Source organism: Protopterus annectens, chromosome 13.part0, assembly GCF_019279795.1.
Source record: "Protopterus annectens isolate FY-2018-M chromosome 13.part0, PAN1.0, whole genome shotgun sequence".
NCBI lineage: Eukaryota > Metazoa > Chordata > Ceratodontiformes > Protopteridae > Protopterus > Protopterus annectens.
Genome location: NC_056747.1, coordinates 71,046,254 through 71,061,772, shown reverse-complemented (window position 1 = coordinate 71,061,772; position 15,519 = coordinate 71,046,254). Strand labels below are relative to the sequence as shown.

Below are 15,519 nucleotides of genomic sequence, written 5' to 3'. Positions count from 1 at the left end.
CAGAACCCTGGGGCACACCAACATTTATGGGAACTGACTCAGAACTATATCCTTGTATTGTCACTGCCTGTCTTTTATCAGACAACCATCCCATTTTTCACTCAATCAAGTAAGGATTATAATTCTCCTTAACTAGCTTATCATATATCACTTTATGAGGTAATATGTCAGATGTCTTGGCTAAATCCAGGTAAATTATAGCAGCTGGCATCCCTTGGTCCATAGTTTTTGTTATCTGATCATAAAATTCTGTTATATTTGTTGATCTTCTTTTAGAAGAGTCATGCTGCCTGATGTCATAAAAGTCTTTTATTTTATATGCTTTCATTAATTCCAGAATACATGTCTTAAAACATTTACTTAATATTGAGGTCAGACTAACTGGCCAGTAATTGTTAATTTCTGTTGTCTTTCCTTTTTTTAAGTATAGCAGTTTCATCTGATGTCTCCTTGCTGCTGCAATAGTACAGTTTTTAAACAAGTTATCAAATGTAGTTGTTAATGGAGTCCTTATTACATCCATTAAGTTCTTTAATAGCATTATTGGAATTTTATCAGGACCTGCTGATGTTTTATTGTTGGTGTTTTTTCAATGCTTTTTAATGTAATTACAGGACAATCAAATCGATCTGACCTTGTTATAGTATTGTTAATTATGCTGCTCATTGTATATTTACCAGTGATTTTAAAGTTATTTCCAAAATTCATTAGCTATTCCAGTTGAATCAAATAACATTTAATTGTTAACTTTGATAGGTAAAACTGGCTTTGTTGATATTCCTTTCAATTTATATAGTTTGATTTCTTTTGTAACACTAGATCTTGTATTAAGATTATTTAGTTATTTTTTTCAATTTCCTCAGAGTTTTTGTTGGATGCTTTTTAATACACTTGAGAAAACCTTTTTCCTTCTGTATAATGTTATTAGTTATTTGTTCCACCAATATGGACATTTATCTTTCCTAATAATGTGCATTCATTAGGTTCATAGGAGGTTACTAGGCTAATATTCCTAGGGCCTTAACAAGCCTAACCATGTAATACCCTTGTTCCCTAGCTGACCATAGTTAGATGGTCATTGTTAGCAGAGTGAATCAGTGATTAGCACCAACTGCCCCTGTCCACAAGGGACATAGGTGCCACCCCAATTGTCAAAGTTGCACTTAAATAGGTTCATTGAGGAGCTCTCCTTCACATGAAGTGGGAGTTTATTCTAAAGGAGTGGCAATCTCTGGGTGACATATCTGTCTCTTCAACCTATTCTTTTAAACTGCTCCCCAGATAAGGGATATATCAGAAATTGAACTGATAAGAACACATACCACTCTTGATCATAGCCAAAAAGCCAAGAAGTGATGATTCAGCTTCATTACTTCAGATGTTTTTTCTAAAATAGAATGAATACCATCAGTAGATGATGTTTTTGTTGCTCTCGCTGCTCACTATTTTATGATTCACTTTACTATAATCATACTTTTTCAATCTTTGTTATAAAATTTCTTTTATGAATTATGGTTTAATTGACCTAGAGGATAACCTATATTTATATTAGTTATCATGTTTGCTTCATTTGTAATTAATAGATCCTATATACTTTCTTTTCTTGTCTTTTATTCTACTACACAGATCAAGCAATGGAATGTTAACATATCAATAAACTGGATTGTGACTATTAGCACTTCACATCTTCCACATTATAGCCCCATAGTTAAAGTCTTCTAAAAGAATCAATAGTATTAACTCTACTCAATATTTTTTATAAGGCTCCCTTACATACTTTCTTATTCAAATTAGGGAATCTATAGCATACTATTATCATCATGGTGTCTTCAGGGTTTAATATATTAACTAATAAAGTCTTCATTTCATCGTCAATTAATACCATATGCATAGCTCCCAAGTATGCAACAAAGTCCAGTGGGTTTAGAATTTTTGTTGGAAGTGTTTTCATAGGTATTTTATACTCCAAGAAGATTTCAAAGACTTTTTTTTTCTTTAGGTAGATAGCAAATGTGGGAAGTGTATTGGGGAAGAAAGAGGTAACTGGAAGCATGCTTTTGTGGAGTGTAATCATTTAGCAGCTTTTATAAATTCTCTACATAATACTTTGTCAGAAAAATTGGGAAAGCAAATGGCTCTAACTATATTTGTGTTCTGTGAGAAAGTGAACTATGCCAAAGGGAATTATTGTGCTTATTTCAAGATTGAGTTGAGAGAATAGTTGAGCTTCATATGTAAATGTTGCACTATAAAAGGCAACATAAAAAAGAATAATTAGACAGACTGCCGTTGTGCTTATAACTCTGGATATAACAAGTGCTATATGAATTGTATAAAAGGAATTTTGCTGCATGTGAGATCATGGGAAAGCTGCTCACCGTTTAGGAACATTTTGAAATGTATCAGTCTGGACTGTCATTAGATAATGATTATGTGTTAATGCTCTCAGCATAAGAATATGAATTATGATTGGACAAATATTCTAAAAGGTATTTGCAAGCCTGCTGAATTTTAAGTTAGTTGCCATAGTCTTCATAGTCTGCCATTTGTGTAATTTCAGCAGCTGCTAATCTATTCTGGAATCACTAAACCTTGCTGCCGTGTCATGATTTTATGTCTTAGTGAATTTGCTTTCAGAAGGCAGTGTTCAGCATGTTTACATTAGTTGAGCCAGATTTATAAAAATAATCTAGTATGTGTTTTCATTTGCCTGCAAAGTGTATGATTCAGCATGGCAGATGAAGAGGGAGTTGTGCCATTAAGAAGGAAGGAATATATCCATCATTAAGCACTCCTCACTAATCATTAGAATAGAGCTTTGGAATGTTATGATGGAGAAATTGTCAGAAGATAAAAAGGCTAGGACAGTAGACCTTACCCCTCAATACTGTATATCTTGTCAGTGAACAAAACTGAAATCATGTACCACTCCAACATTTCTTCATGCTGCCAGATGCATGGGCAGAGGGCAAACATTAGTTTTTCTAATTGTGTACCTGCAATGTCTGAGTAAGTTTTACATGGAGGTTCCTTGAGCTAGAAGCAAATAAATGAATGCTTTTTGTTCTTAAAATATATTAATGACAGCTGTACAGATTAATACAGTTTCAGTGTGCATACACATAGCATTACCAAGGAGACATAGAGGGAGAGTATGGTATACTATTTATGGCAATTCAACTTCAAAATGTATTTTTTTTGCAGTGCAAAGTTTAACTGGTATGTGTATGGCTAAAAATATTACAGCAGTGCCTTCTAATGATGTCTTAAGTTAAACAACATGGTAAGATTAATCTTAGGAGAAGTAGCATCATGTGCCTGTGCATGGTTTTTGGCATGCAAACAACTGATCTGTGAGTAAGAGTCTACTATATCCAGGCAATGACACATGAAGATAAAGTCCATTTTCAGTGACTGTAAAATGACATCTGCAAAAACTGTTACAGCAAAGAAATTCAGCTTTCATGGCAAAAATGCAGATGGTGCATTCTTTTATTTTTCCAGTGTCTCTCAGTGGCTCACCTCTGACCTTCAAGAGACAGGAATAAAATAATCTTACATGCCATAAATTAAGACACTCTTGGCAGCAATCTTAATGGCTGCTTGGAAACAGAAAATGTCTGTTACACAGGGAGAAAGTCTAATTTGTAAATGTCCTTTTTAATATTTACTTTTGTGAAAAGTAAATGTGACAAATTAAAAGAAAATTAATGTTTTTACACATTCACGCAATCTGGAAAAATATTTAATACCAGTTTGTTTTAATGTAATGAAATCCATATGTTGTCTGTAAGCAAAATGATTAGTAAATTCCAAATATGACTGCTTTATTGTTTTCAGTAACGGTTCTGATATGAGTGCAAATCCATGATTCTGTGCATGTTGCATTTTAAAGGTGAAAATAATTTTATTAGCAGTTAATCTTTCTTTATATGAAAATTCCAGGTAGCAATATTTTGCTTTAATGCAGACATTCCATTTATTGTAGAAAACAATCAGAATATTTTCCACACAATTTTCTTAAAATGACTTTTGCAGGGTATTTTCTGTATGATTTTCTGTAAGAGGCATTTGTGGATTTGTTGACATGTAATTATATACGAGATACACCCCCCTCCATATACACACTGAATTGTTGGGTTATTTAAAAGAAAATTTTGTTGGTGTTGCCATACAGAGACTTGCAAAATATTGTGTCCTTTTGTGGGATGAATTGTGGGGGTTATTTTTAAAATGTAACACAAACTGAGGTATGTTCAGGATATCATTTCTTGGAAACATTGTGTATCTGTGGTATGTAAAAATATAGTGTTTATAAATATTAAACATTGAATTAAAACAGTCTTGGAAGATGCAAAGAAAAACAAGAAGTGTTATTTTTCCTGTTAACCTAAGGGCCCCGGGTATTACAAGACATACTTTATTTCAGAATTTATTTGTTGCATATCTAATGAGGACAAAACTAAGAGTGTTCAGATTTCTTAGTAAAATTTAGGTTTTGTAGAATGTATTTGCAGACTCAGAAGGGGAAATAATTACTACGTGTAATACATGTTTTACACTATTTTAGTGTAAAATTCTAACTGGAACATATATACAGATGACACCTATCATAGTTACTAATACAGTGTGACCCACTTTTACTGGCTGTGGTTTTATTTTATAGTAATACTTATCTAGGGACTAGTTTAGTCATTAAAACAGATTTAACGGTATCAGCAATGAGTCTGGCAGTTGGTACAAAGGTTTAAGGCTGTGAGCTATAGTTCCTTTGGTGCAGGACTCGATTCTCTTAGCCCTCATTTGCCTACTGCGTGTCCTTAAGCAAGTCACTTCACCAGACATTACTCCAGGGTTGCCACTAAAAACAAGCTGCTTATCCAGTGGACCTAACTGGTTAGCAAATGGTATTATTATTATTAGGGAAGAAGATTTTGTTAGAATTTTATAATATGAAATACAGTTATTTAAATGTTCAGTATGATATGATAATCTTTACCAGATGATTTTTAGAATATGCACAGTACGTGTCTATGATTTTTACGATAAGCACAACATGTATATATGATCGAACAGATTTTGCAGTGCAACATCACACCTAACAGTATTTAGGCATACGCTTTAAAAAGCAGAGTGGTATGGTGATTGTGATATGTTGGCCAAAATGAGTCATATAACTACCCAAGGAAACAAGTAGTAAAGGTTGCTTACAGAAATCCAGAATATAATAAATCAGGCTGCAAGTATTCGAGTTATTTGATGTTCATGGAGCATCAGAAATCAAAGGATCGTAACAGAGCATTTGCCTTCGGGAGATAGTTACAAAAGACCTGACTTTAATGCATATCGGGACAACCAGCAGGAATAATGTTAGTAGTAGAGCGCTTCGTGTAAGTCTAGTAAGAGCAGTAGTAGTAGTACAAATATGTATAAGATATTATTCGTTAGGAAATAAAAATAGTGCCCAAAATATTTCAGCCAGTAAAGTTAAATTAAGGATCATTTGGCTACACCATAGCAATCTGTAGAATTTTCACATGCCAAAGGAGCTGATAGTGCAACATGGGCACAGATAACCGATCTACTTCCATGTGAGGTAGATTTTAAAATGCTTTTAGCTGTAACGATCATCATTATAATTTTGATATGTTTTATGTGTAGAACCTTAATGATGAGGATAGTACAAAATATGTATTAATGAATTACTGATAGTCATAGAGTATATGTGTTTATAAATGCACAGAGTGCTACCATTCAAACACTCGAGTCAGTATATCAAGTTTGCAACAGACAAATTTGTCATGGAACATCTTTGGGAGGGGTGGAGATGGGTGTTAAAGGAAGGTAGGTAGGATGTTTGGTTAAACAAGCTAGTGGGGATTAGGCAAGAAAGGGTTAAGTAAGTGTTGGAGGAAGGGAGGAAGTGAACTAGGGAGGGGGGAAGGTCTTTAGGTCTTTTGAGGTGGGGAATTGACTGAGGATATCCACTTGTTGGCATGATTTTGTTGCCCTCCCATCCCTCCCTCATTGGTTATGACATTTGTGGGGTTGGGAGATGTGGGGTTTTGTGATTGGGAATCAGGCAGAGAAGAGGGACAGGCTTGCCCCTCTTCTGTCCTCCCCCCGGTGGATAATTTGTGGAAAGACTTTGGAGAGGTGGAATAGTGTCAGTGGATGCTGTTTGGACTTGGTGGTTTGGTTTGGAAAGAGGTGCTGGGTTGAAGGTGAGTGGGAGAACACTGCCTTGAAAATGTGAGGATAAGCAAGCAAATGGGGGACGCTGCTTATTCCAAGGGTGAGTGGTGGTACGCTGCCCTTACTGATGATCATTTAATGTTTCACTCTCCATTGAAATGAAGTTATGTTTAATAAAGTTGATACATTTATTATGTTCAAGAATAAAGGTTATCAAAAGTCTTTTTGGTGTGTGGTTGTTTTATTAAAGTGGAATGTGACAAATGCATTTCCAACTTAGTGTTTGTATTTATTTTTCTTGCACCTGTCGATAATGCTATTGAGCTACTTCTCACTGCTGATCTGAGGATGAGAACAATCAGATGGTTATCTGATATAGTTTTTGCTCAGGTCTATTGTACCCTCTTTTGCAAGAGAGTAAAAGTGTAATTCATAAGTTAATAAATGAATTAAAATAGGGAACTGTTAAAAGGTTGGGAAACTGAAAGCACAAATGTCAGAATTATTTTTTTATTTAGACATTCCTTCTGACCAAGCTAGGTAGAAAATATATTTGTGTTTTGTGAGAATGTATGCTTGGACCAAAGTTAGTATGTCCGTGTGTGTGTGTGTGTGTGTGTGTGTGTGTGTGTGTGTGTGTGTGTGTGTGTGTGTGTGTGTGTGTGTGTGTGTGTGAGTGTGTGTGTGTGTGTGTGTGTGTGTGTGTGTGTGTGTGTGTGTGTGTGTGTGTGTGTGCGCATGTGTGTGTGCGTGTGTGTGTGTGTGTGTGTGTGTGTGTGTGTGTGTGTGTGTGTGTGTGTGTGTGTGTGTGTGTGTGTGTGTGTCTGTGTGTGTGTGTTCCTTCAAGATTGAGAAAAGAGGAAATACTTGTACTTTATGTGTAAAGTTGCACTGTGAACAAACAACCTTTTCAAAAGAGTATAACTAGACGGATTGCCATTGTGCTTGTGACTGTGGATACAACAAATGTTTTATGAATTCACGTGTAAAGGAGAATTACTGCATGCGAGTTCATGGGAAACCTGTTCAGAGTTTTAAAACATTCTGAAATGCAAAAGTAGTCTGGGCTATCATTAAATGATGATTGCATGTTGTTGCTGTCAGCTTCAGAATATGAATTACAGTTGGAAGAATATTCCAAATGGTAACATGTAAGCTAAGCTAACAGTCTGAGTTTTAAGTTAATCATGGTAGTAAGCCATTTTAGATTTGCCTTTGGCAATCTCAGTATCTACTAATGTGTTCTGGAATCAATAAACTTGTTGCCATTATATGATTTTTATGTCTTAGTGAATTTATTTTGAGACAAAATATGTTCAGCATATTTTTAGTAGTAAAGAGAGTAAATGTAAGTTGTAAGCATTATGTAGATGACTTTTAATGTTAAAAGATTTAAGGATAGTAATGCGTCTTTTAATGTTAAAGGATAGTAGTGGGAGTAGGACAGAGTGTTTTAATTTGTTAGCCTATGGAGTGGTCAAACTGTCATCTGCCTGTCACGTTGAGCAAGTTCAGAATGACCAGTGATCACAAAAAAAAAAAAAACTAAATAAACAAATTAATAATCCAACCCAAGTTTGCTGTGAAGGAATCCCCTGAGTTGGTCATGGAATTGATTGAAATTTCACTGTAGTACTTGCTTTAGTTTTATTTTTATGCAGCGTACAGAGTTATTTGAAGTACGTTACCCTACTGATTGTGCCTGAAGCTACAAAAGTTTGCTGAATGGAGGAATGTTTGTTAACATCTCTGATAGGGGACCTGCTAACAAAAGACATCACGTAGTAAACTTATTTCAATTACGAATGTAGGTTGTATTCAACATATATAACAACATGAGTTACTTACATTATATCTACTTGTTTTAGAGACTCATACATACTGTAACAAGTGATTGATAAATATAAATATACGCAGTGGTGTTACAAAGTGGCAACTATTACAAAGTGATACATGTACCTATACCCTGGGATTCAGTAAGGGTCCATGCAGGAATAGCTTATTCCTGCACGGAAGCGACCGTTTAAGAGCAGCATGGCAGTGCGCCATGCATAGCAATGAAGGAGCAGTGCTTCAGCTCCTAAATGGACACGGAGCATGGATGAGTGGCAGGGGGAGTGTCTGAGAGCAGACCTCTCACAATATACATGCCCCTGCAGTCAAGAACTGCTGTTTGGTAATTGCAATGAGCGAGACTGCTCATAGGGGGTTGCAGACCCCAACAACATAGATCAATGCAGAATGAACAGATATGTGACACATACGTCTGGTCTGTCCCTCATTTACCCTGCCAAATCACTGGGATGATCTCATCAATAATGACAAACATACGAGTGTTAGACTTCAAATCTATCAGAAAATGTACATTAAAAACAAATCCCATTACCCTAGCAACACCCCATACAAGTATTTAAAATATAATAATCTGAACACTTTTTTTATCAAACAGATTAAATTTAACCATAGGTGCGCAGGTTTGCCCATTGCTTAGCTACACATACTGTAGCTTAAATGGCACAAGAAGATAAATATCAACATACATTCAAATGAAGCAGTACTGCAATAGTGTAGTGGTCAGAGCATTTGCCTTACAAGCAGTCATTCCCAGTTCGATTCTCACTCCAGTAAATTCCATTTTTCATGTCAAATCACTTTATGAACAATATTTTTTGTTGTATACCCTACTAAATAACATATATTTGTGAACTGGAGTACTGCATTAAATGCAGATGTGAAGTGTCATTGTAATAATGTTGTAAAATCCCCTGATAAATGCAAGTACCCAATACAGTATATGTACACATGAATCAGGGATACAAATCAAAGGTAAAATGTGTAATGAATGATAAATCCATAGAGTATCCAAATCCACCACCTTCCCAAGAACCATGTTACATTTCTGTATAAAGTAGTGTGGGGGTAAGCAGGAGTAAGCACTGTTAAGCATTAGTAAGTGGGAGTAAGCATATTTAAGCAGCAGTAAGCGGGTTTAAGCCTGTTTGCTTGGGGGTAAGCAATGCACACACAAGTTAAGCAATACTGAAGCTAACTCTCTGTAAGCATATTTAACTGGACATTAGCATTGCTTACCGTCACGCAAACTCAAGCAAACCTGCTTACAATTGCTTAAAAGTGCCTTAATCACTCAGTATCTAACAGCCGCTGTTTGGCCCAGCAACAAAATAAACACCCCTTGCAGGTCTTGAACCCAGTACCCTGTAAACTATAGTCACAGTAGTTAACCAGTAAGCCATCACAGTAGTACATAAGACTGAGGTATCACCAAACAGATCCTCACTATAGGAAAATCAAACTTAACATGTGAAAGGAATCTATATACAGTTTTATGTTGTATAACCTACTACATAACATAAATATGTGAACTGGAGTACTGCATTAAGTCCAGATGTGAGACGTCATTGTAATAAAGTGTTGAAATCCCCCAATAAACACAAGGACCCCATAGTGTGTACGTACACATGAATCATGGATACCAAACACATATATAACATGTAATGAATGATAAATCAATGCCAAACAGCAAACAGTGTGCAAATTAAAAATTAAGCAATGCTAAGCCTTGTACACCCCTGCTTACTAGGTGTAAGCAATGTGTAGGCCAGCTAAATCAGTTTGCCCATTGGTATACTCCTTTAAGCAATGCCAACCTTAGGTAAGCAGGTTTGCCCATAGCTTAGCATTTTCAAAACCGTCCAATCATGGCAAAGTGTGGGAAATCGGCCATATTTAAACCCCACAGGCGGTGATACATCTCATAACTGGTTGCAGCTTCCTTATGTAGGCACTATGACCAGTGTGGGAGAAGGAGTGCACTTCCAGGCACAACGCTGGGGCATCCAGGAGTTCAAAGTCATGGCAGGACTCCTTGTTAAAGACCATGACCACAGACTGCTGCAGGGCCAATACCAGGGTTCCCAATATAAAGTGGAAGCTGGGACTGTCTCGCCCATGACCTCACCAGTGCCACTGGCATCCCTCAAACTGGTGAGCAGGTCAGGCATCACTATGCTGACCTGAAGCGGAGAAAGAGGGAGCTCCTGGATCTGTGGATCCAACAGGCTAGAAGGACGGGTGATGTCCCAGCTGTGTGTATTATCAGTATACTTCCTATTTAATAATTGCCAGCTCATGTATATTATGGATATGTATGGCTAAATATTCCTCTTATGTCTTTGACAGTGGCAGATGAGCAGGCTGTGAACTGGGAAGTCCATGCCTGTAGATTGCAGAGGTTGCAATCATGGATACCAAACACATATATAACATGTAATGAATGATAAATCAATGCCAAATAGCAAATAGTGGCCAAATTAAAAATTAAGCAATGCGAAGCATTGTACACCCCTGCTTACTAGGTGTAAGCAATGTGTAGGCCAGCTAAATCAGTTTTCCCATTGGTATACCCCTTTAAGCAATGCCAACCTTAGGAAAACAGGTTTGCCCATAGCTTAGCATTTTCAAAACTGTCCAGTCACGGCAAAGTGTGGGAAATCAGCCCTATTTAAACCCCGCAGGCGGTGATACATCTCATAACTGGTTGCAGCTTCCTTCTGTAGGCATTATGACCAGTGTGGGAGAAGGATTGCACTTCCAGGCACAGCACTGGGGCATCCAGGAGTCCAAAGTCATGGCAGGACTCCTTGTTAAAGACCATGACCAGAGACTGCTGCAGGGCCAGTACCAGGGTTCCCAATATAAAGTGGAAGCCTGGGACCATCTCGCCCATGACCTCACCAGTGCCACTGGCATCCCTTGAACTGGTGGGCAGGTCATGCATTACTATGCCAACTTGAAGTGGAGAAAGAGGGAGCTCCTGGATCAGTGGATCCAAGAGGCTAAGAGGACGGGTGATGTCCCAGCTGTGTGTAATATCAGTCTACTTCCTATTTAATAATTGCCAGCTCATGTATATTATGGATATGTATGGCTAAATATTCCTCTTATGTCTTTGACAGCAGCAGACTGTGAACTGGGAAGCCCATGCCTGTAGATTGCAGAGGTTGCGTCGCGAGGCAGGTTAGTAATAATCCTGCATGTACTGTCAGAAGTAAATCTAAAAGTAGCATAAAGTTAATTGCCAGTATAAAACCTGCATTGTGTATGGCATGTACTGAATAAACCAGACAATATGGCAGGAAGAGTCTCATATAGGTTGTATGTAAATAAAAGGTTAACAGCCTGACAATAAAGGTCTAACTGCTGGATTGCTTGTGTTTACTCTGGTATCATATGGTAATGTAGTGTTGCAATCTGTTAATAGTACTGTTATATTAAGCACTGTTACCCACACTGTGCTACATAAATAAAATGTGTAGGAATATCTGTATACAACTGTTGTAATCACAAAAGATCATATTGTACAACTGAGAGAAACTTAGACAGAAAACAGTGAAGAGATAGACAACATAATCCAAATATCAGACTCAACTGAGATGTGAAGTCTTGTATTTTTAGCACACACAGCCATGGTTCGAATCCTGGGAGTGGTAGTAAGCGGTATGCAGAATCATACCCCACAACTGTACAGATATTGTCAGAAAGTCCAGATAATTGGTGTAAGTCCCCTGCCTGTCCCCCTATCCCCCATGGCAAATTAGTGGGATGATCTCTGAAGTTTAGAGAGCAAATAATGTCATGCAACTGATTGTCAGACATCATAACTGTCAGAAATATATCCATAAGAACAAACCTGTCACTCTAGCAACTCACCAAAGTGTTATGAGAGTAATAAGCAAAGTATGTCCCAACTCCACCCCCGTGTTGTGAAGCTATTACCAGAGTGTGTGCAGTAACAGAGCGAGATGTATGTGCATAATAATAATGTGGAATCTGGTAATATGTGTGACAGCATTCAGGTAGTGTTAACAAACATTCCCCCCACAGGTCTGTCAGATAAGAAAACTGTGCCTAGAAATAAAAGATTGAAATCTTGGACTGGTACTGTTTAGCCTGGTATTGTATGGCAGTGTTAGTGTTGCAGTATCTCTGACTAATAAGGTATTACTCATCACTGCCATCCACACAGTGCTACATAATAAAACTGTCTAGGAAACACCATATAAGAGTGTTGTACTTACAAGGTCAGATTGTAAAACCACAGGAGACTTATAGAAAGAATTCAGAGAAAAGCTCCACAGCAAATATCTATATAGCACACCCAACTGTGATATACACTGCTTTATTTTAGCATACACAGCCATGGTTTGAATCCTGGGAGTGGTAGCAAGCTGTATGCAGAATCATACCCCTCAACTGTGCAGATCTGTCTGGAATGTCCAGAAAATTGGCCCATATCTGCTGGCTGTTACCCTGTCCCCCTGACATATCAGTGTGCTAATCTCTGACAGGTAGGCAGCATTTAATGTCATATAACTGACTGTCAGGTCTGTAAATATTTGGAAAATGTGTATGAAAATAAACCTGTCCTTGTACAACTCACCAAAGGTTTATGAGGGCAATAGTCAAAATATGTCCCGGTTTCACCTGCATATTAAGACATGCCCAGAGTGTGTGCAATAATAGATGGAGAGGTATGTGCATAACATCAACCTGGAATCTGGGAATATGAGTAGAAGCAGTCAGCTAGTGTTAACAAACAATACCTCCACAGGTATACCAGGTAAGAGGTGTATACTGCAGGTAAAACGCAGTTCATGTATATAGCTGTCTGCATCCATACCACTGTCCAAACTAAGGCTATATGGTAATGTAATAATACCTGTAAGGTACAGATCACAGCACTGACTAGAAACGTAATGAGAACTACAGGGATATACAAGTTGTTAATTACCATCTTTCTCTCCCCCACCTTTTCTGCAACAATAAACTAAATACACAACTAAATCAGTATGTGCACTATTAAATCTACTGTTGGGACATATGTCCTATTGTTTGATAAATATTGAAATTTGTTCTATGCATGTGCCATGTTGAAATACTCCCACATTGGTAGCATGCTGACATCAATGTACCTGCATGCTGTTGTAATGGCCACTGTGGTTCCATATTTGCATGTGTTCTGTTTGCTATGCAACTGTTCCATATCTGGTGCTTCAGGTTAATGGGAATATCTCTGCATGCTGTTGTACCTAATCCTGGAATGTGTTGATTATTACTAACCCACATATATTGTAAAATTGAAACACCATAGCACTTTTGGGAAGGCCAGTGCCAGTGGACCCACCTCTCCCACCTCATCTGGCCATGGCACTGGGCACAGCATGTCTGGGGCCCACCCCAGGACCTCCTCATCTGCTGGTCCTGCACCACCTTCAGGTGGAACCGCCTCAGGGGATGGGGCTCACCCTCCCCCGGGAGCGGGCACAGACAGGATACTGTCACCCATTATCAGGTCCGTGTCTGGTGCGTAGCAAGCTCCGCAGAGAGTTTGGAGATCTGCTATGCCAGCTTGAGGGCCACATGGTGCAACTAGAGATTCAGTCTGCCCCTGCTGCTCAGCCCCTATCACAGCCATCTTTGGGGCCATGAAGGTGCAGTGGTGACTGACCATGGGTGGGGGCCTCAGTCCCACTGTTTCCACTAGGGGACTCATGGGCTTCTGACTTCCAAACACCCCTCCACATTCAAGGTGTTTACCCACCACATGTGTCATATACCCCTGTATGCTGTCTTGTCTGTTATCCTACCCAATCTACCCCCCAAATATACTTACTATCTCTCCCCAACATCCCACTATCACCTTTAAAAAAAAGTCAATTTGTTCCCAAAAAAAAATCTCGCCCCATATGTAGCTGTCCATTTTACACACGTGTCCATTGGACACATGTAATCTGGTCTAATTGGCTTAACAACATATTGTTGTCCTCACCTCTCTCTCAGGGGTATGAGTCTCCAAAGCTACCTCCAAATCAGTGTATGTGCACAGCTGTTGCTGTAGAAGAAATGGGCAGCTATGGACCTTCCTACTCCTGTCCTGCACATCCCTAGCTATTTTCCCTTCTGTCTTTTCCTCTTTGTGCCCCGTTTTAACTACTTTCCTATCAACGTTTTTTAATTTCTTTTAAAGAAATTATTGCGGGGGTAAGAGGGAGTAAACAGCAGTAAGCAGGTTTAAGCTTGTTTGCATGGAGTAAGCAATGCCTACACAGGTTAAGCAATTTAGAAGCTAAATGAGTATAAGAAACTGTAACCAGAAGTTGGCAGTGCTTACCTTCACACAAACCCACGCAAACCTGCTAAAAACTGCTTAAAAGTGCCTTAATCACTCTGTATCCAGTGGCCCTTGTTCTGCCCAGCACCAAAATAAATAGCCTTTGCAAGGCTCAAGCCCAAGAACCTTCACACCATTGCCAAAGTGATTTATCACTAAACCATGTCAGATATACATATCAGATATACATGTCAGATATACATATTCAACAGTAGAGGAAATGTATTTATACATGTAGATGTACGTGTGTGTGTGTGTGTGTGTGTGTGTGTGTGTGTGTGTGTGTGTGTGTGTGTGTGTGTGTGTGTAGATACATATATATATATATATATATATATATATATATATATATATATATATATATATATATATATATATATATATATTTATTTATTGCATTTGTTGTCCGGGAAAGTCCACTGGGTCTTAGTGACCCATTTTCAGTGGAGGCCCAGGGAGAAAAGCTCCACAAAAAGTTACGCTAATACTAATAGTGAATGTGAGTTTACATTAATAGACATAATTCAGAGTTAGGAAGACATAGGCTTTCATGTGTAACATTCAGTGTACAAGGAAAAGGATAATGAGAGAGGTTACAGATTTACAGAATTATTTAGTATATAAGAAGAACATTACATTAGTACATTGGCTTACATCATTAACCTTCATTGCAAATAGTTTTGTACAACTTTCAGAGAAGGATTTTAGTAGTTTGGGGTTGCTTAGGTAGGAGCATGAGAGGGGCATATCCATTTGGAGGTCAGGTGAGAGAGCAGGTGGGTTTTGAAGTTGTTGTGGTTAGACATGTTGTGTAGTGGGGAGGAGAGAGAGTTCCATAGTTTAGCTATGGTGAAGGCTAGTAGTAGTTGGCCAGGGGGATGAGAGGGTTTGTGCATTTGAAGGAGATTTTGGCTCTCGGATCTTAGGGAGTGGGAGGGTGTGTAGGATGTGAGGACAGAGGTCAGAGATAGGCAATCTGCAGGTCTGAAGATGAGCTTGTGTGTGGTGGTAAGTTGCAGATATATATATATATATATATATATATATATATATATATATATACATATATATATATATATATATATATATATATATATATATATATATGCATACATTTATAGATATATATGTCT

General features: G+C 37.9%; 1 pseudogene; it reads right to left on the bottom strand.

The window, feature by feature from the left end:
* Window positions 1–1,179: 1,179 nt before the first annotated feature.
* On the bottom strand, window positions 1,180–1,357 carry LOC122788439 (annotated as a pseudogene).
* Between the last annotated feature and the right edge of the window lie 14,162 nt (window positions 1,358–15,519).